This window comes from Manis pentadactyla, chromosome 13 (genome assembly GCF_030020395.1).
Source record: "Manis pentadactyla isolate mManPen7 chromosome 13, mManPen7.hap1, whole genome shotgun sequence".
NCBI lineage: Eukaryota > Metazoa > Chordata > Mammalia > Pholidota > Manidae > Manis > Manis pentadactyla.
The window spans coordinates 24,568,820-24,590,459 of NC_080031.1; positions in this window are offsets into that span (position 1 = coordinate 24,568,820).

Here is a 21,640-nt window from a genome sequence, read left to right on the forward strand (position 1 = left end):
CCCTCCTTCTTTTCTTTCCTTTAATTTTTCTGTTTGTTTGGCAAAACATGTATCCTCAGGCCATATTGCAATACTTTCTTCAACAAACCCCCACTGACCCTTTAGCTTGCCTAATTTATAATTTTCATTTTATTGAATTAAACATTTTTCTTTGCATATCTGTTTGCTCAACATTCTAAACACTGATATCTTCTATCCTCAGCACCTAGTATCATGTCTGACACATAACAGACACTAAAAAAAAATTTGTTGACTAAATGAATTATTTTATTAACACTTATCAATTTCTGAATGAGCACTGAAGTCCAGAGATTAGCTAACAACTGTGTGGTGGGGTTTCTGCTGCAATCTCCAGATATAGGATTTCACGTCCTACTGTTCATTGTTGTCAAGAACCCACAATTAGTAGAGCAAATTCTGTAATGCTAAAAAGTTACTCATGACATTTGTACATTTTGTACTGCCCACAGTAGTTTAGAGTGAAGTCTTCAGGTTTAACTGTAAGCATCAGATCATGTGTTCAGACTATTCATTATGTAGATTTAAAATAAAGTAGCACCGTAAAACCAGTGGCTTAGTAATTAAGATGCATCAAATAGCAAGGTTTGCATGAAGCAAATTATTAAAGACCATGTCAACTTTATCAAATTCATTTACTCAACAGTGCTTCAAAGCTAGCTTTCTTTTGCTGTCTTTTAATGTCATAGAAGATCTCAGACAAAATAAACTTTGATCACATAAGCTAAGTTTTCATGTTCTCAGCATTTGGGCAATTCTCTCATAACTTTCACTGGGAAAGCATTTGAAATGACTTTACATTGTATCTAGATATCCACTGAATGAAGTGAAATTCCTTGGCCTCCTTCCTACATGCCCAGAATTTAGCAGCAGTACTAACACTTACATAATGTTTTCTATTCACAAGGCTCTGTGCTAAGTGCTTTGCATCTACTAACTCATTAACAGATTCTAAACTTTCTCAGAGCTTAGCCGATCTCCATCCCCAAGTCATCACTATTCATAACATACATTATTCTGAGCACCATATGTTCACTTACCTCTAGATAATATTCTTTGCTGTCAGGAAAGTAGATGTAGGGAAAAGATAAATGCCTTATATGAAAATACTTGAATAAGTGGCTCCCCATAAATAAAACCTAGAAATATAATAAATACTTAAATTGTAAATTAATGTAGAAAAAGGAGACTTTAAAAAAAAGTAGATACTAAATGTTTTAAATGTTTAACCCTTGGCATAGATTGAATTTGGAGCAAAATTTAAAGTACTGTATCCACAGCTCCTGAGATACTGGATTTTTCCCTAGATCAGTGTTTCTGTCATCAGATAGACTATCCCTGTAGGGGAGAGATGAAGGTCATAGAGAAAGTAAATAGATGTCCACAGGTATAGAAAAATTAAATTGAAGCTAAGGCTTGAATATTTAAGGATATCTGTTTTCTAATTTCCATGATATAAACTCAAGTAATCAGAGAGAAAAATATTTAGACTTTTGGAATCTGTGCCCTTACAGTTTTCAGGACTTATATAACCATCAAAAGCCATTTTAAACATTTTTCTTTCCAAAGTAAATAGTTAACCCATTTCAAAAAAACATTGTGGAAACCCTCCTACACTGCTGGTGGGAATGTAAGCTAGTTCAACCATTGTGGAAAGCAGTATGGAGGTTCATCAAAAAACTAAAAATAGAAATACCATTTAACCCAGGAATCCCACTCCTTGGAATTTACCCAAAGAATACAACTTCTGAGATTCAAAAAGGCATATGTACCCCTATGTTTATCACAGCACTTTTTACAATAGCCAAGATATGGAAGCAACCTAAGTGTCCATCTGTAGATGAATGAATAAAGATGAGGTACATATACACAATGGAATACTATTCGGCAGTAAGAAAGAAACTGATTCTACCATTTGCAACCACATGAATGGAGCTGGAGGACATTATGCTCAGTGAAATAAGCCAGGAAGAGAAAGACAAATGCCAAATGATTTTCCTCATTTGTGGAGTATAACAGTGAAGCAAAACTGAAGGTACAAAATAGCAGCAGACTCACAGACTCCAAGAAGGGACTAGTGGTTACCAAGGAGGAGGGGTGTGGGAGGGAAGGAGAAAGGGAGTGAGGGGTATTATGTTTAGTACACATGGTGTGGGGGATCACGGGGAGAACAGTGTAGCACAGAGAAGGCACATAGTGGATCTGTGGCATCTTACTGTACTGATGGACAGTGACTGCAGTGGGGTATGGGTAGGGACTTGATAATATGGGTAAATGTAGTAACCACGTTGTTTTTCATGTGAAACCTTCATAAGAGTGTATCTCAATCTTACCTTAATAAAAATAAGTTAAAAAAAAGCATTATGGAGATTCACACTGGTAAGAAATTTGAATTAAGGATTGTCATTTATTTCCATTTTCAAGGTATGAAGTCTGTGAGAAGGGAGATGAAAATGAAAAATGTGAGAACTATTAAACTACTAGTCATCTACTTTGGACTTTTTTCTTCCAGTGTTTACTAGGAGGAGTTCTTTATGCAAAATTGGTGTAGTAATTGATAAATTCTAGATTATACCCTATTTTTCTGAAATTTGGAATCCTATGTAAAATCATATGGTATATAACCACCCCGGGGTAAAGAAACTAAATTCTTTCCCAAGTAATTCAAAAAACCTAGGGAGTTTATGGGTATCAAGTATATAGAGAGGAAATCAGGATGAGAATTCATTTTGATGCTAAATGATATGATATCCATTTATTGTTCTTTCTCTAGTCTTTATGTCCCTCAAAGCTTTATGAGCAAAACAGCTCTATATCATGACCCATATTACTCTAACTTCTCTCCTGAACACCATTCCTGTAGCCTATTTTATTTTCCTGGCATATTAAGGATTATATGAAGAAATCAATACATGAAGACTTTTTTGTATTTTCTGTAGACATACTATAAAACTGTCTACTTTCTTCAAGTTAAAGTCCAGACTTTGGGATGCTACAGGGAACAAAACAAAAACATCCCTGTCTTCATTAAGCTTACATGTAGTAATGGGAGATTAACATAAACAAGAGAAGTGAAATAAAGGTTAGGTCATGCTAAGCATTTTGGAAGGAAGGGTTTCCTTGGAGAGTTTATATCTTATAGCATGGTCAGTGAAGACAACACTATAAAAAGACCATTTGAGTAAAGAGCAGAAAGAGGTGAGAGAACAAGCCATGTGGGTATTGTAAAGATTACTCCTGAAAGTAAAACAGCAAATGCAAAGGGCCTGGGGCAGAAATGCGACTTGAGTGTATAAGGCAGTGAGTTTAGCAGGAGTGTGGTAAGAAAGGGACGAGGGGTAGGAGATGAGGTCAGAGACAGTGGTGGCCAGTTTATGTAGAGGAATCAGATTACTGTAAGGCCTTTCACTTGTTTAAGAGAAGTGAGAAGGCTTCAGTTTTGAGCAGAAAGGGTGATGTTAGTTCCCTGGTAGCAGGATTACTCTGACTAGTGCATTGAGAATAATATGTATGGGGGGGCAAACAAGTCCAGTTAGGAGGTCATGAAGATGCTGAAACTCATGAGATGAGAAATGCCAGAGGCTAGCACAGTGGTAACATTAAAGGTGGTAGAAGTTTTTGGATTTGGAATATAATTTCAAAATAAAGACAAGAGGAATTGACAAATTACATGTAGAATGTGAAAGGAAAACTACTTTTTCTAAGCAACTGGCAGATTGGAATTAAGATGGATAGACTGTGAGTAGGAGCAAGTTTGAGGCAATTTTGGAGGTAGACAAAGAGTGGATATCAAGAATTCACTTTGTATATGTTAACCTGGTGATATGTACTTGTTAGGAATTTAAGGTAAGATCTTGAGTGAACAGTTAGCTATATGGTTCTAGAGTTCAAGGGAGTGGGGCAGGCTGGGAAAAGAAATTTAAGGATAGCCTGTGTTCTATAAACCTTGACTGTCTTCTATCTTCTATGTAGCTTAAAATCTTTTGTTCTCTTCCATCAAATGGTAAAAATACTGCAGTACTTTCTCCTGGAAACTGTTGATTGTTCTCATCACATCCATTCCCAAATTCTCTTAAATTTGGTGCTTTGACTAACTTTAATTGAAGAAACATGGTCAAGTCTGATTTAGGCAGGCCCAGGACAGGATGTTCACAGCAACCTAGGAAAAACTATTTTGATACTTCTCTTGGCCACATCAGTAAGTGTATGCATGCTAATGGAGAGAGTGATGCCTGATGTCACTGTTATTCGATCAGAGCAAACTTCCCAGGCATTCACACACTCACACACACACAAAGAGGAAACAAATGGAATAATTCTCCCTAGACCTTTATTTTCCAAATAGTAATTTAGTAATTTGCCAGATTCAGTTGATTTTTTTCTCACAAGGAGGCAGCTCCAAAATGTATCTAGGAGCACAGAGAGTGGCCCTTAGTTTCTGGGTCTCCTGCAAGATAAACATATCTCAAGCTCTGTTGTCACTGTTTGCACCAACCTGCTGCTCCTTATCCTCAGCTTTTAAATAAAACCATTTTGTTTTCTCTCCAATTTATTTATAGGTGTTATAATTTTATACACACACATATACATATCCATATGTCCCCACTCAGGTGCTACACACATATTACAGGGACACTGGCTTCTGTAACTGGGAAATAATCAAGATTCCAATGGAAATACGAATTGCTGTACAAATCTGTTTACTTCCTTTGGGTGACATTTTTAGAAAGGGTAGAAGAGAAACTTAACTTTGTAGAGAAGAGTTGTAGTATTATAAAAGATATTTCAGCTATGAACAGAGAAATAAAATAATACTTTCTAAAAAGTGATGGTCCAACCAAAAGTAAAGATCAGACAATAAAGGGAAGTACATATTTTTTGAATAGGAAAACCATTGAAACATGGATATGAAGAGGGGGGAACAGAGAACTTGAGATGACAAGATACTCTTTTAAAAAGTGTTAGAGAAAACATATATTTAGGAGTAAATGAAACAAAAATAAATGGAAATTTTGATGATCCGTGGAGATGAGGGCAAATATATATATAGCAGCATAAGAATTCAATACTTACATAGCGTGTATACTCTGCATTATTACCACACAATGTATTTCATCCTATTATATGATTCTTTGAGAGGGACAGAATTAGAGTCTTTTAATGAATGAAGAATCTAAAGTTCAGAGTGGACACTTACATGGCCCAAGATGCCACAGTCAACAAGCACAGTCAGAACTAGTACACAATTCTCCCAACTTTCCATCCTATTTATTTGTATTGGCATCCTAATTATAATAATTAAAAAAAAATTTCAAGTTGACTATTTTCTGTGACAAAAGTGTATAAAATGCTTTCCATGATTGTTTATTATAAATGCATAGAGAGGTGTTACATTCATTGTTGTTATTACCTTTGGTCTTTGCACTGAATTGTTTGCTGTAAGTACATTCTATTATTGAACACAACAGCCCATGATCTATAAAATTTCTAACTAGATTCCAATCTACATTATCTCGAAAATCAAAACAAGAAAAAATTTGTAAAATACTATCACTTAAGCAAAAGTATTTAGTGAAAGACTAACTTGATCGCTTTTATTATTCAATGAATTAATACTTGAAATCATTTGCAGAATTGACTTTTTTTTTTTGATTAAGCAAAATCAGAATTCATCCAAGACTGAAGTAAGATGTGTGATTTTAACTCTTAATAGAATGAGTATTTGTATACTATTTAAGGAACTACACCAAATCGCCAAGTAATTACAGTTTGGAAGACATGGGGCTAGATTCCAAGTCAAATACCTAGTTAAGAGCACAGGAAACTCTATACTAGAATTATTTCTAAAATAGTACCAGGTCATTCTTTATTTTATGGATAAGATGATTATTCTTAGAACACAAAATTAAAAGGTTAGATAAACATTTCTTAAGGCACATATTTATGCTGTGACATAAATATGCCTTGAGAAACTAAAAATTACTCAGAAGACCCCCTCTTCTCTTTCAAAGTACCAGTGATGATCAATACTCCCAGCTTCCTACCCATGACAAATGCAGGGTTATATAATTTTATCTTGTAATTCTTGCTATAGACTTGGGTATATTTACAAAGAAAAGTTATGCACATGGATTGGATAGCATTTAATGAACTAATCAGTCGCACACATTATTCAAAGGTGAGTGAGTTGAATAAGTTCATTTCATAAATTCCAAATGTAAAGGTAAAGAGAAAACATTGAAGTGCTGATTTAATGAAGTTTTCTGCTTAATGCATAACCATGACTAACCACAGCATGGGGGAGCCTTCTGTTAATGAGGCAAACTTTTGTTGATACAAGTGAGCAACTAATAATGTCTACCTTTAGGGCAGATGAATCTATTATTTCAGCCCTGGGGAACAACAAAGAGGAGGGATAGAGCAGGAGATGTATTATTATTGCATCTCTTAAAGGCAAATCTGCTCTGAGATAACAGAATTTCTTCTCTGACTTCAGAGCAATGCTATTTTCATACAGCAGGAAGCCAGGTGTGCCATAAAATACAAACAAATTGTCTTCTTCTTTGTGGGTTATGTTAACTGAATTTATAAGCCAACTGAGTCCTCTATCTCCATCTCATTCTTAATACAAATTATTTCAATTGATGAAAAAACATGCCCCTTAACTGGAGTTCTGGTGATCTAATCTGAGCACAGCAAGGATATAATATTGAATTCTGTTTTCACTGTATTTCTAAGAACAAAGTAGAATACAGCTCAAGAAAACTAAAGGATGTAGTGAAGTAATGGTTCAAAGACTGGGATGGGGGAATATTTGGAAGAGATACACATGCTACAACATGAGGCACTGTGGGGCAGTGGAAATGAATGGGTCCTAAAGTAGAAAGGCCTAGGTTTAAATTCTCCATTCTACTATTTAATATATAACTGGTGCTTTGTTTCTTAAATTCAGTGAGCCTGTTTTCCTCTTTATGTAATGGATGCGAATACCTTAGAGCATAGCTTTAAAGATGAATGGACACTGTCCATAAAGAGCTTCCTCTTTTTTGATTTCATTTTATCACCTAAATTATTTTGTGCTTTTATCGGTATGTTTGGCAGTTTTCATCTTGTGTCCTTGAGAAGGGAATGCAATCTCACAATTTTTAAGTCTGTGCCCTCCCACTAATTTTGCTGGACCCTGTAACAGGTTGTCATTGCTATACAAAGCATTTACAAGCAAAAGAGAAAATTAACCCAGTTTTCAAGCTATTTGAGTTCCCATGCACTCATTTATTTACACTCATTTTGGCTGAAGTTATGAGGGAAACTGATTCACCTAAAACTTGTCACCAAAACCCTTTCCCTATAATTACTAATTAGTCTTAAAGATGTTTTAGCAGTCAATTTGTGATGAGAGCAAATGATAACTGGATAGTCTCTGATTTCCACTTAATCCTTGTTCCCACTAACTGGGACCAGATAATGAGTCCTTACTTAGCAGACATGATTCCAATGCAGAGTTGTACCATGATGCTTTTATTTGGTTATTTTCTTATACTAATATTTTAATTAAAAAGAAATGAAAACTTAACCAAGATAGTAAGGCTCAGCGGCTACTGTCAAAACCTAATGGAACTCAAATTATTGAGTATGCTAATTAAAAATAATATGAAAATATTGTGAATACTAAAGGGCCCTAAAGCAAGTTAGAAGAGATGAGACATATATGTATATATATGTATATAGTGACTACCTTGGTGGTCTCACACTTAGGTTCCAAACTGGTAAACAACCATGCTGCCCTCTTCACTAAGTCATCATACCTATAAAATGATCACTCTGTCAACCTTAGGACATCAATGTGAGGAGTGATGACATTTATTAATTCCAGTTGTGGAATTAAATTTTAGTAATGACTATTTCAAATTCCAGCTGTAGCAACCTAGGTACTATTTCTGTTTCAGGACAAAAAACCTTTTGGAAGCTGCAGCTTGCACTACGTGGCCGTGTTGGGTCACAGACTTGAATGTAACAGTTATCCCCCGCTGATGATGCTGGAATTAGGCACAAATGATTAAGATGCAAGTCTCACGCTTGGATATAAGAAATTGCTACAGTTTCCTCTAATGGATTCTCTAGTAATCTATGAAGAAATACAGATTTTGCAAATATATTTTGGTTGTTACTTGTTACCTCCGTTAGCTAGATAGCAGGACTCCAGACCATTGTGCTGTCTTTGCTGAGAGTCTCTTTCTGCTAACTATAAACTTCAGACAACTTCTGCTGCGCTGCTTTTCACCTTGCAAGGTGGGGACCCTTCTGTATTTTTTCCAAAATGATTGCTGGTACCAACCTTAGCCATAAAAGAGAATTTACTTAAAGAACTGGGAAAACTTCATTTACCAAAATGTAATTGAAACAGCAATGTTGAAATCAGTGGTAATTAGTGAGGTCCAAGCTCCTGGGGTTTGCTCTTGGGTTATCTTTCTTCTTCTTTCAGTCAGTTTCAGGGCCGTAGGGGCCAGTTTATGGCCTTACTGCTTCCAGGGAATGAGTTTAAGCTTTCTTCTCCCCAAAGTCATGTCCCAGCCTCTGTGCAGTGGTGGCAGTAGGAGGAAAGGGGAGGGATTAGAGGATTGTTTTCCTAAAAGAAAAGATAAAATACTGGAAAGCAACCCCATCAGTAATGATGCCAAATTTATTGTGTCGTTTGATTTTTCATTGGCATAAAACATTCCTTTTAAGAAGTTTGCTTTGTCATTAAATAACAAAATAGTTTTATGCAAATACAAAGCAGAGTGTACTAAAAAAGGGATTGCAAAGTGCTGGACACATTAATGAAGCAGTTTCTCTCCCCTTCCAGTCATTGAGACTTCACCAAAATAATTGTGGTGTAGGATCATATTCCCCACCCTATTATGTACTGGAAAATTATTTCACATAATTTGTTTCCATAATATTCACTCAGTATTTAGATGAAGCTGTCATTCCTTAACCTTAAGAATAAATAGAGAACCTAGTAAACTTTCAATATTTTGCTATTATTATCTGGAAAAACTAAATGGCTCTGGAGAAAATCACATTTAAACAGTTTACAGAATCAGTTTCTTCTTTTGTGAAGTAGAAATCATGCCTTGGTTAGCTGATAATCTCACAAAATTCATTGGTTAGCTGATAATCTCAATGTTCTTTAAACCCATTGTGCATGATGGTGTGGAGACTTTCAGATTTGACTAAGGGGGTCCTTGGTCTGATCTGTGTGTCAATTGTTTTCTCTAAGAAGCATTTAATTTTTATTTCCTCCCTGAATGCCACCCCTACACACTCACACTACAATCACCACCACTTTCTGTGAAACTCACAGATTCACAATATCTGAAATGTCTTACTTTGAGCCATAATTTAGTCTATCCATAAAGGTGTTTCTAGTCACATGAGTGATAACATTATAATGAGTCCTTATCTCTAAAAAAGGAAAAAAATCATAGAAATGACATAGAGCTTATGAAAACCACAGTCAGCTCTGTTTAGTCAATGGGTTTCAGTGTAAAAAAGGTATGTTTTTGTTGACATGTGTTTATTACAAAGCTGTAATTTTCTTTCAGCTTTTGTTTACAAACCTTAAAAAAAGTGAGAAAGGTGAATGTTCATAAATAACATATTTACCTTTGGATATGTAGTATTTGTAGCATGTAAATACACAAAGTACAAAGAATAAAACTCACCAAAGGAGTATCTCTGATGGACTGTATGTGGTGTAGTAATATAATTCACATTGATAATGATTCTGTTTACAGTACTTTAATAGCACCATTGATTACATTTGGAATAATGAATTGCTTATGTTAATAGTAATTGGAATTTGCTTATTTAAGCACCTATCATTGCTAATTTCAGTTACCCAATAATGGGAAATTAAGATTACACAAATGGATTTTATCAGGCTTTCTTTGGGGAAAAACACATTCATTCTGACATGTAAACAGTTTTAATGCCAGATTTATTTTAAGCTAACAGGTTTACTTTAAATTAAAAGACAGAGCTGTAATTACAAAAGAAAAAAAGAAGCCTTTTAAGCATCAGCCGATACACCTGGCTTTAGTAGGGACCCAGTACCATAGGGAGTATTTTATGAGTTTTATTTTTCCCCAGTACTTTGTTTTCCTTAAGTGCTTTTAAATTGTTTTTATAAGCTACTTATCATAATAATCCCATGAGATGAATTAAAGAATGCTTCCAATTGCACAGATAAATATATAGCATTATTAATGATTAGGTCAGTTCATTAAAGTAATGAATGTACAGACGTAGTTGGTGCTCATATGTGCATTATAGCTCTTTCTATGGACAGTACAGTATTTTATATAGAGAAGACCATAAAATACTCCTATAATGAATGAATTTTTGAAATAATGAATTAAGCTTCATTCTGTTACTTAGTTGAAGTTTAATCTTCCGGCCTTTTAGTGACTAATACAGGTCACTAGACATGATTGATTTGAGATGCTGGATAAAAATCTGTGTGCTGGCCTAGATCAATGGTCTTCACATTGCTGTACCAAGGACATTATACAGATGAAATTGCTCTGTGGGATTAGAATATTCCAGCCCTCGGGTTCTTCATCTATAAGATGTACATAAAAAATATGTCTCACAGGGTTGTGAGAATTACATAAAATAAATAATATAAAGTAGGTAAACCAGTGTCTGTTTCACTTAGAATGCACTCAATAAATTATAGGTACTATTCGTTTCAGGTTAAAATCATTGATTTGTGGAGATGAGTACATTTATTTACCATTTAAAAATTACTCAACAAACACTTGTCATGCTTCCACTTAGTTATGTCACGTCCTAACCATTTACACACATTATAACACTGTCTTAAGACCATATATACTTTTCTTCTGCTCTTTTCCCCTCCCATGTTTACACTGTAAGATTGATCTGCTTCTAAGTATTTGTAACAACTTCAGTACTGTGTTCTTTTCTGACCTAGAAATCCTCCTTTTATTTATTTATATTTACCTAAGTTTACTTTTGTGAACTCAGTGTATATAAAATATTGTGCTTGTTATAGTGGAAAAAAAGTTTTACTCAAATAAGTAGCTTAATTTCAAGAAATATTAACCTAATATTTCAGAGAGAAACCTCAAACAGATAACTATAATGCAATATGGAATTTGAGATGCATAAAAATGTTTTCACCAATTGTGTAGGATCTCAGAAAAGGTATACTTTACTTATTGCTGTTAGGAAATCTGGTCAGGTGAAGATAGAGTCTGAAAATATGGATAGAATTCTCACTACAAAAAAGAGTGATAGTGATGGATGGAGGTTTTAGCTAATGCTAAATCATTTAGTAATCATTTTATAATATGTAGGTATACAAAATCAACGTATTGTGTACTTTAAACTTACATGATGCTATATGTCAATTATATCTCAGTAAAGCTGGAGAAAGTATAGGCACTGACCTCCTAGTCTTGCCCAGTTTCCCTTCCAGTCTTTCTTCTCCAGAAGTAACTACTATCTGAAATTTATAGGTCATCATTCTCTTCCTCCTTACTATTTTATCAAATATGTAAGTACGGCAAAATATTGTGCATTAAAGATAACTTATTCTTGAATGACTTTTTATGTCAATATTATGTTTCCTGGGATTGACCATGTTGAGGTGGAAGCTATAATTTTTTCATTTCTTTGTAAGAAACTATATCAGTATGTTATTTATCCATTTTATATTTGATGGGTATTTGGGTTTAATTTAGTTTTATTATTAATACAAAATAAATTTATTTATTATTAATTTAGTTTTATTTTTATAATTATTGGGTTTAATTTAGTTTTATCCATTCTGCAAAGAATGGATTTGCAGAATCAGAAATTATGTATTGGCTGGTACTTGATCACAGAGGCAGGTCTACTGTAAGTTTTATGGAATAAGGAATTTATTATAGGAATTAATCTTACAAAATTATGGGAAATACTGGAGAAGTAAATATCTAGAAAGGATCAGCGAAAAGTAACCATTTTGGATGTGGCTGAAATAGCTGAAGCTTATGGGAAGCCAGGCATTTGTAGCTGCTAGAGTAGCACTATGACGGAGTTTGGAATATGAGTCTGGGGAAGTTTGTTGGGGTTTTGTGGATGCAGCCCCTGCATTTGCAGCAATACATCCAGCAGGGCTGATGGGAAGCTGGGCTGGAAGAGGAGTGAAATAAGAGGACAAACAGGAACCCACTGCCACCAGCGAGTCTGTCCTCCCTCACAGACTCTAAACATATGTAAATTTCTCATGCAATAAATCCTAACATGTAACCATACAGGGAAGGTGATCCTGAGATTCCCATTTCAATTTACTTAAATTGAAACCGTATCACACCATTACATCAACATGACTAGATCATTCCAAATAATTTTCCAAGTTCCAAATGTATACCTCACTTGTGGTGAGGTATAACTTGTGTCTCTTGCTCCATATTCTTAGCACTTCATTTGTCAGGCTTTTATTTTTTCATATCTGATATATGTAAAATAGTATTTCATTCAAGGTTTAATTTCTATTTCCCTACATTTTAAAGAAGTTGAACAGCCTCTGAATATTTACTGTGCATTCAGATTTCCTCTTCTGTGAAATGCCTATGAATCACATTTGCCCATTTTTTTCTGTTTAGCTGATTCTTTTTTTCTATACATTGAGTTATTTTTATATTCAAGCAATGATATATGTTACAAACATCATTTCTAATTATCTTAACTGTAATATAGTTATATTTATCTCTTTTTTCCCCCGATTTGTGCTTTCTATGCCTCTATAGTTGTTCTGGTTATTCTACACTTAGAAGACTTATAGTCACCTCTCATAACAAAATTTCAGAGATTAATGGTATGTTCTCGAGTAACAATAAAACTTCGAACTTCCTTTCCCATTTTGAGCTTGCTTTATGCTTGAGAAGGCTGTAGTGGGAATGGGTGGCCAGCTTCTCTGGGTTCTCTTCTTGCATTTCTTCACCTACTGAAGTTAACTAGCCATTGCTTCTGACCAGCAGGATCTGAGTACTTTGAAGTTGGAGCAAATTAGAGATAGTTAAGGAACAATCATTATTTTATTTATGAGGTCTTTTCCTGATTTAATATTGGGGCTTTCTGGGGTTTGTGGAACTTCAGCATTCACTCTCTTTTGGTGGTGATTCTGTGGTGTTCTTCCCAGGATGCAGGTGATATGATAATTTTCTTATTTTTTCCATCTGGAAACTTCAATTTCTTCTTTGGATCCTTAGGCATCCAGCAGTCCATCTTCTGCCAATGTCACATCACTCCTACATCCTTGCCTTGCTCAGGGCTTGGGAGGGCTACAGTCAATTTCATCTCAGGCCCACTCTGACCCATGAGAAACATATATGTGTGTGTTGCCCCATGTGTTGATAGAAATAGAGCTCAACCCTACTGCCTTCCCATTTCTCTCCTTTCCATGCCCCAGGCTGAGCATTCAACTTTAGATTCCTTCACGGCATCCGTCAAACATTGTTCCCTTGGGATACCCACTGAAATGCCAGGAGATTCACAGAAAACCCTTTATGAAGCTCCCTTAAAACCCTGCTTGCCCAGATTGAGGTGAGGAGAAGCTCCTCTGTCAGAGGGGAAATGTGTGATTCCTAAAAAAATCAGCTCTCCTCTCTAAAGCTCAAGTAATTTACTCTTCTGATTAGATATTGAGCTACAAGCCTAAAAAAACCCAGTTTAAGATAACTTCTTTCTTTCTTTCCTTTTTTTTTTTTTTGACAAATGGTCATTTTGGAATTTGGAAGGACATGACACCAATTGGTTTCTTTGTAGAATTTTGCATCCGTAATAAAATCTGAGACAGAAAAGTCCCATGTTAACTTCTCACTATATATTAAAACCAAAGTGCCTGACATCTAGTAGACTTTAAATAAATGGAAGACTTCAATTCGTGATTATCATTTCATAGAAAGTGATAACGGTTATATTTGGTAGCTAGATGACTCAAGGTCAGCAATTCTCAGTTTTAAGAATTCTTAAAAAGATACTTCAGAGAGAACCATGATGGCGGCGTGAGTAGAGCAGTGGAAATCTCCTCCCAAAACCACATATATTTTTGAAAATACAACAAAGACAACTCTTCCTAAAAGAGAGACCAGAAGACACAGGACAACAGCCAGACCACATCCACACCTGCGAGAACCCAGCTCCTCACAAAGTAGGTAAGATACAAGCCCCGGCCCAGTGGAACCCGAGCACCCCTAACCCCAGCTCCCAGTGGGAGGAGAGGAGTCAGAGCGGGGAGGGAGAGGGAGCCCAGGACTGCTAAACACTCAGCCCCAGCCATCCTCACCGGAGCGCAGACACAGTGTGTGCAGGGGGTGCTGGAAACTAGGGTAACAGGACAGTAAGACCTGTGAGCAGATCCCCGCAGCCGGCGCACCCGGGACAAAGAAAAGCGAGTGCTTTTTGAAAGTCTTAAAGGGACAGGGACACCACCCCACAGCTGGACGGAAGTGCCCTGGGACAACTTAGCCCAGCAGCTGTGAATCCCGGGGAACTCTGGGTGCCCGAAACCCCGCAGCGCAGCTCGGAGGCCCCCACCGTGATAAACAGCCTCCTGCCTGTTCCCCCTCTGACATGGCTCCGCCATATTGGAGCAGCAGCCTGAGGCAGGCCACACCCACAGCAGCTGCAGAGCTAAATAAACTCCATAGCGGCCGGGCAAGATCAGAAGCCCCATCTGCATGCAGCTGCCCAGCACAAGCCGCTAGAGGCCAATGTTCTTCCAGGAGAGGAAGGCCATAAACTGGCAAGAAGGGACTTTCTCTTACCCAACATACACGCCAGCTCCCCACAAATATATCTATCGCCATGAAAAGGTGGAAGAAATTGTTACAGACCAAGATCACAGAGGCAAACCCTGAGAAGGAGATAGACCTAACCAGTCTTCCTGAAAAAGAATTAAAAATAAAGCTCATAACCATGCTGATGGAGCTGCAGAGAAATATGCAAGAGCTAAGGGATGAAGTCCGGAGGGAGATTACAGACATCCAGAGGGAGATTACAGAAATGAAACAATCTCTGGAAGGATTTATAAACAGAATGGATAAGATGCAAGAGGCCATTAATGGACTAGAAACCAGAGAACAGGAACACATAGAAGCTGACATAGAGAGATAAAAGGATCTCCAGGAATGAAACAATATTAAGAGAACTGTGTGACCTATCCAAAAGGAACAATATCTGCATTACAGGGTTACCAGAAGAAGAAGAGAGAGAGAAAGGGATAGAAAGAGTATTTGAAGAAATAATTGCTGAAAACTTCCCCAAACTGGGGGAGAAAATAATCGATCAGACCATGGAAGTGTACAGAACTCCCAACAGAAAGGACCCAAGGAGGACAACACCAAGACATATAATAATTAAAATGGCAAAGATCATGGACAAGGACAGAGTATTAAAGGCAGCTAGAGAGAGGAAAAAGGTCACCTACAAAGGAAAACCCATCAGGCTATCATCAGACTTCTCAACAGAAACCTTACAGGCCAGAAGAGAATGGCATGATATATTTAATGCAATGAAACAGAAGGGCCTTGAACCAAGGATACTGTATCCAGCATGATTATCATTTAAATATGAAGGAGGGATTAAACAATTCCCAGACAAGCAAAAGTTGAGGGAATTTGCTTCCCGCAAACCACCTCTACAGGGTATTTTAGAGGGACTGCTCTAGATGGGAGCACTTCTAAGACTAAATAGATGTCACCAGAGAAAATAAAACCACAGCAAAGAAAGCAGACCAACCAAATACTAACTAAAGGCAAAAAATAAAATCAACTACCCACAGAAGCTGTTAAAGGAAGCACAAAAGAGCACAGAATAAAACAACCAACATATAAGGAATGGAGGAGGAGGAATAAGAAGGGAGAAAAATAAAGAATGACTAGACAGTGTTTAAAACAGCTCAATAAGTGAGTTAAATTGGACAGTAAGATACTAAAGAAGCTAAACTTGAACCTTTGGCAACCACGAATGTAAAATCTGCAATGGCAATAAGTACATATCTTTCAATAATCACCCTAAATTTAAATGGACTGAATGCACCAATCAAAAGACACAGAATAATAGAATGGATAAAAAAGCAAGACCCATCTCTATGCTGCTTACAAGAGACTCACCTCAAACCCAAAGACTATAGGAACAAAGAAAGACTGAAGGAACAAAACAGCAGCAGAACCATAGAACCTAAGAATGGACTAACAGTTACCAAAGGGAAAGGGACTTGGGAGAAAGGGAGGGAAGGGAGGGATAAGATGGGAAAAAGAAAGGGGACATTACAATTAGCATGTATAATGTTGGGGGGGGCATGGGGAGGGCTGTACAGCATGAAGAAGACAAATAGTGATTCTACAGCATCTTACTACACTGATGGACAGTACTGTAATGGGGTTTGTGGGGGGGGGATTTGGTGAAGGGGGGACTCTAGTAAACATAATATTCTTCATGTAATTGTAGATTAATGACAACAAAATAAATTTAAAAAAAAAGATATTTGATTATGAACTTCCACCATGAATGAATGCTTGAATATTATCTTGTTGAAGTGGTGTCTTACAAAGGACTGAGTTTTTCCCTGTCAGTCTCTGAATAAACTTTCTGTTAGAAGAGAGCAAATACTTTCTTCTCCCTCCTAACATTGTATCCTACTGAAATTTATCCCTCTACCTCACTCCATTTTAAAAGCCAAAAATGAAAAAGCTCAGTTTCTAAGCCTAAAATATATTTTCTCTTTGCAAACCCATCCAGAAACTAAACTCCCAACTAACTTAAGGCTTTTTATACCTTAATCTTTGCTTCAACTTAGGCTTGGATCAGAAGGTTTTCTTATGGAATTGGTGGGTGTGTATAAAATAGAACTTTTTTTTTTTTTAACCTTTCCTAGTCAGGCTCTACATGAAAAAAAAGTAAGTCATTGCAGGAGAGAGCACCCTGCACTTGTATCAGAATTAGGTTTGAGTCTTGGTTGGGTGAATTATGGAGATGTGGGCAAGTCATACCCCTTGCCAATATGTTTATCCTCTATATGACCATCTCTCCTGTCCCCTTGTCCCCAAATTCCATTCTCCACTAATCTTTGCTTTGCTCTAAATCTCCCCCATGGTGCATCCCCTGGACTAGTTGCTGGCTGGCTTTTGCTTAGGTGAATCCAGTGGTGTGCCGGAGTCAGCTCATACCAGCCAGCTGTGCGCACCTCTTCCCACCTCCAACTCAATGACAGCACATTGATAGATTAAATCAGCCATGGTGGGAGTCATTATGCTACAGCAAATACTAAAATGAAAATGGTTTTACTTTTCTTTTGAAAACCATCATTTTTAAACATTTCTTTCATCTGTCTCCGCTGATTTGGCTGATGGAAGGTACTGGCAGGAAATCAGAATGCAGGAAGATTGAAATACTTAGTCTCTGTCCCCTCCTTGCTTCAACATTCCATTTTTGAAAGCATCCTGTTAGTTCTCCTCCACAATTTCTGTCAAACAGGCCCACCTCACAGACTCAGCTCTCACAAAGGATTTATTTCATCTCTGCTTTTTGCACCCTAAGGTTTTCTCTGTTGCTTGCCTGGTTATCTCTACACCCTTTATGAGTTCCCTTTACATTACCCATAGCTCTCTAAGTAGTACCTTTATTAACATCATTTGAAGCACCTGGTATGCACTCTATTTCTTCTCAAGACCATGAATGACTCATCAGGCATGACAGGTTTTCTGAAATGATCCAAATGCAGCTTCAGAATTTTGGTAAATATTGTGTCCCAGGCAGCTCCCACCATTGTACTGAATTAGGGATGCAAAATCATTCTCCTTTAAAATCCAAACCTTGGAATGTGGAATGATGGCAGTCAGCCTAATCATTAAGTATAAAGTGTTTTTTTAAAGTTATGAATTTTCTTATTCTCATATTTACTAACTGTGGATAAAATGAGAGTTCCTGTGGCCAGGGTCCTCTCCTGGCCCTGGTTGACTAGCTCACTGCATACCTGTGGGAAATACATGGCTGTTGACTCTATATAAAGAGCTCTGCCCAGTGCTCTGGGCGTGACATGGTGGCAGGGCTGCAAGGCTGCAGGAGAGCAGAGCAGAGGCTGCACGGAGGACAGAGGCTCAGAGGACGGCTGTGCAGAATGACTGGGCAGAGAGGCCCAGAGGCAGAGACCAGCTTGCTGCATGCAGACTCGCTCTGAGTGGATGGGATTTTAGTGACTGAACTGCCACCTGGAAATAAAGGTGGGTATAACCCTTTCACCCCAAGAACGTTTTGCTGTCAATTTCTTTGGTCACATTGAATCCATAGCGAATTTGCCTGGAGCTGAAACCCACTGGCAAGACACTAAGTGAAGAGTTAAAAAGCTAAATATCTAGCTTCTGCCTACCTGGGGCTCTTCCTAACTTAACACATGTAACATTGTTTTTTCTTTTCTTCAAATCACAGTGGTTTCAGTTTACTTAAAATCTGAGAAACTTCCTAGTTGTTAATTTTCTTAATATGCTGCCAAATGGTTCACCTACTGACATTTCACTAGGGGCAGGAAAATATGGGACTATTTTAATTTTTTAAAAATCTAGCTCTGATGAGGGACATGTGAGGAATGTTGGTGTTTGCTCTCCTACCACCATTTAGTCCATTAGAAAGTACATTGGGCCAAATGAAATTTAAGGTCTTACCCAAACCCCCTCTGCCTTTTTTCTAATTTTTAACAAAGCATAGTTTTAGGCAGTAGAAATGGCATACTTCAACAGATTTCCTTTTAAAGGTTGCTTAAGCTGTACATATTTTATTTCTGAAATTAAAAAAACCAATAATTTCTTTTATCCAAAGACCATATGTCAAGGGGAAATATTTTATATACTGAATCTCTCAGGAAACAAACTTTTTTCCATTTTTACTGCCAGATTTATTTGACTGATTCTCAGAGCAACATACTTCTGACAAGCTATCTTTTGAATTAACTCTGTGTCCCACTATCTTCACAACAACTAAACGCTGTCTGAAATTATAGTGATAATTATTTCCAGAGATGGGGATGAAAAGTTCTGTTTTCCTACCCAGCTACCATAGTCATGTACAGAACACCCTCTCTTAGGTTCTTCTATTTTATGCTTTGCTGCATTAAGAAAGATAAATAGAAAATGGACCTATGAGATTCAAAGTCAGGGCCAAAATTAACATTGTAATACTGGCTCTGGTACACAGTTTGTAAATGCATATCAATGATCATGAGAAGAATGTTTGTTGTTATTGTTAGGGGTAAATATTATAATATAAAGACTCTTCATTATTCATACTTATTTATAATCTCCTTCTTCAAAACATATAAAAGCAACAGTTCTTTCTCTGTTGTACATTCTATCAATTACTCCTGAGCTATAATTTAGCTTCATGGGTGTAAAGGGCATCCACTTCGATAAGTAAGTATAAGTGCACACTTATGAGGCAGTGTCCATTTGGCCCTCTTAGGTGACTGAACCTACCACATTTTGGGGTTGTGAAAGTCTATACCTAAATTTTATATCAACATCTACAAATACATAGGTTAATAAGTATTGACATGTTTACATTGTATAATATCCTTTTTTAAACACTATTCATTTAAATTAATATTTTCAAAATGTTTTGGGATTAGTTGGTTCCATCTTAAGGAATAATGTGGTTAGTCAGTTTGTAAGCAAAAGCCCAATTAGAATTCCAAACAGGTTTCCTATTCATGCACTACTGGGCCCATCTGATCCCAAAGAAATCAATTCAAGAAGTATTTTCAACCTCATAAGCTACAATATACCTAGTTCATTTTTTTCTGACATTCCATGTATTTACCAACCTATAAATTTATGAATGTTATTTTATCTGTTGGAACTTTCTTCCCTTCTTATAGCAATTTATTTTTCACTTATCCTAAAAATTTATCTTTAAATAAAAATTTTACATCCTTTAATCCTTCAGAATGAGTTTATTCCTTTGAATTCTCATAACAGTCTAGAAATAGTGCCATTATAATACATAATACTGTGAATTTTCACATATCCTTCCTATAAACAAATCTGCTGTCTCTTGAGGGTAGGACCTTCTGGTGTTCTTTTTGGCCTCTCTCATAGGTAACACAGTGCTAGAATGTAGTCAGTGCTTGGTAAATATCAGCTTAATAATTATTGAATGTATGAACTTCTCCTATCTAATTATTGGAATTTATATTGATGATTTCCCCTCAAAAAAACAGTCAATGAGACCTCTTCAAATATGCTAAAAACAAGATCATGGGCATTTAACCCTATGGGGTCTCCATACAAAGAAATTTTTTTTTTTGAGGTTGCAGAAGATAGGGTTAAATAAGTGTTAAATCATAACAGGTAAAAGTACTTCCTCTGCAGATCTAATTCTACTAAATTATTAATTAGATCCAAAACTAATTATAATATCCTTCAGAGATTCAGGAAGACAGGGCTTCAGAAATACTAGTGTGTAGTTCACCTTAAGTGTGTTTCTCTAAACAGCAAAGTTTAAAAAGGTAATTAAGCATTAGACTCTAACAGAATTTTGGCATAGAAGTGACTGTTGCTGTTATTATTATCTCTTTTATGAAACGTAGATCCCACAGCTTCCTTAATATTATTAATTCTTATCTAAAATAATTTGTATTACTTTGTTAAAGTCATCATAGATACAGGTTATTAGCTTGATTTTCTGAACCTTCAAATTCAAGGCATCAGACATATTGGAATGATAAATGCAGCAGGAAAATCTTATATCCCTGGCCATATGAGTAAAGTAACAACTTAGAAAGATTTCAGATGAACCAGAACCAAATGTAAAACTTTATAAATTGAACTTGCTTTGTAAGCAGTTTATTTTTTCTAAAACTGAAAAAAAAGTCCTCTAATGTTAATAGGAGACTTTATACTTAACTGCTGTGACTGAGGCATTCAGGTGTGATGAAGCAGACAAAGGCAGGACAGTGATCATGATTAACAGAACAAAAACAAATTGTATTCAGAAAAGCTGAATAAAACATAAAAGATGTGGGAAGCAGTGAGGATTAGACTGGAAGTCTAGAGAAGGGCAAACCTCTCAGAAGTGAGTGGACATTGGCACACATTTTCCCAGGGCCATTTTTCACTGTTTTTTTAGTGTTGATTAAGGGCTGTTAATCAGAGTTGGTTGTTGAAGGCTGCAGTGAAAGATTTCTTAAATCTTAGTAGACTGACACAGCTAAGGAAAGAACCTCTGAGCTAAAGAATATAGCAGGAGCATTCTTGAAACTGAAAAGCAAAAAGAACAAGCACTGCAAAAAACAATATCTAAGGACTGTGAGTATACAAAAGGTATGATACACATGTGATGGGAATTCCTAGAGGAGAAGAAAGAGAAAGGAACTGAAGAAATATTTGAAATAATGACCGACAAGTTTCCTCAATTTAATGTCAGACACCAAACCACAGATCCAGGAAGCCAGAGAACACTAAACAGGATAAATGCAAAAAAAACTACATCTGAACATATCATTTTCAAACTACAGAAAATAAAAGAAAAAAAATCCAGAAATAAGCCAGAGGGGGAAAAAATTATGATTTACAGA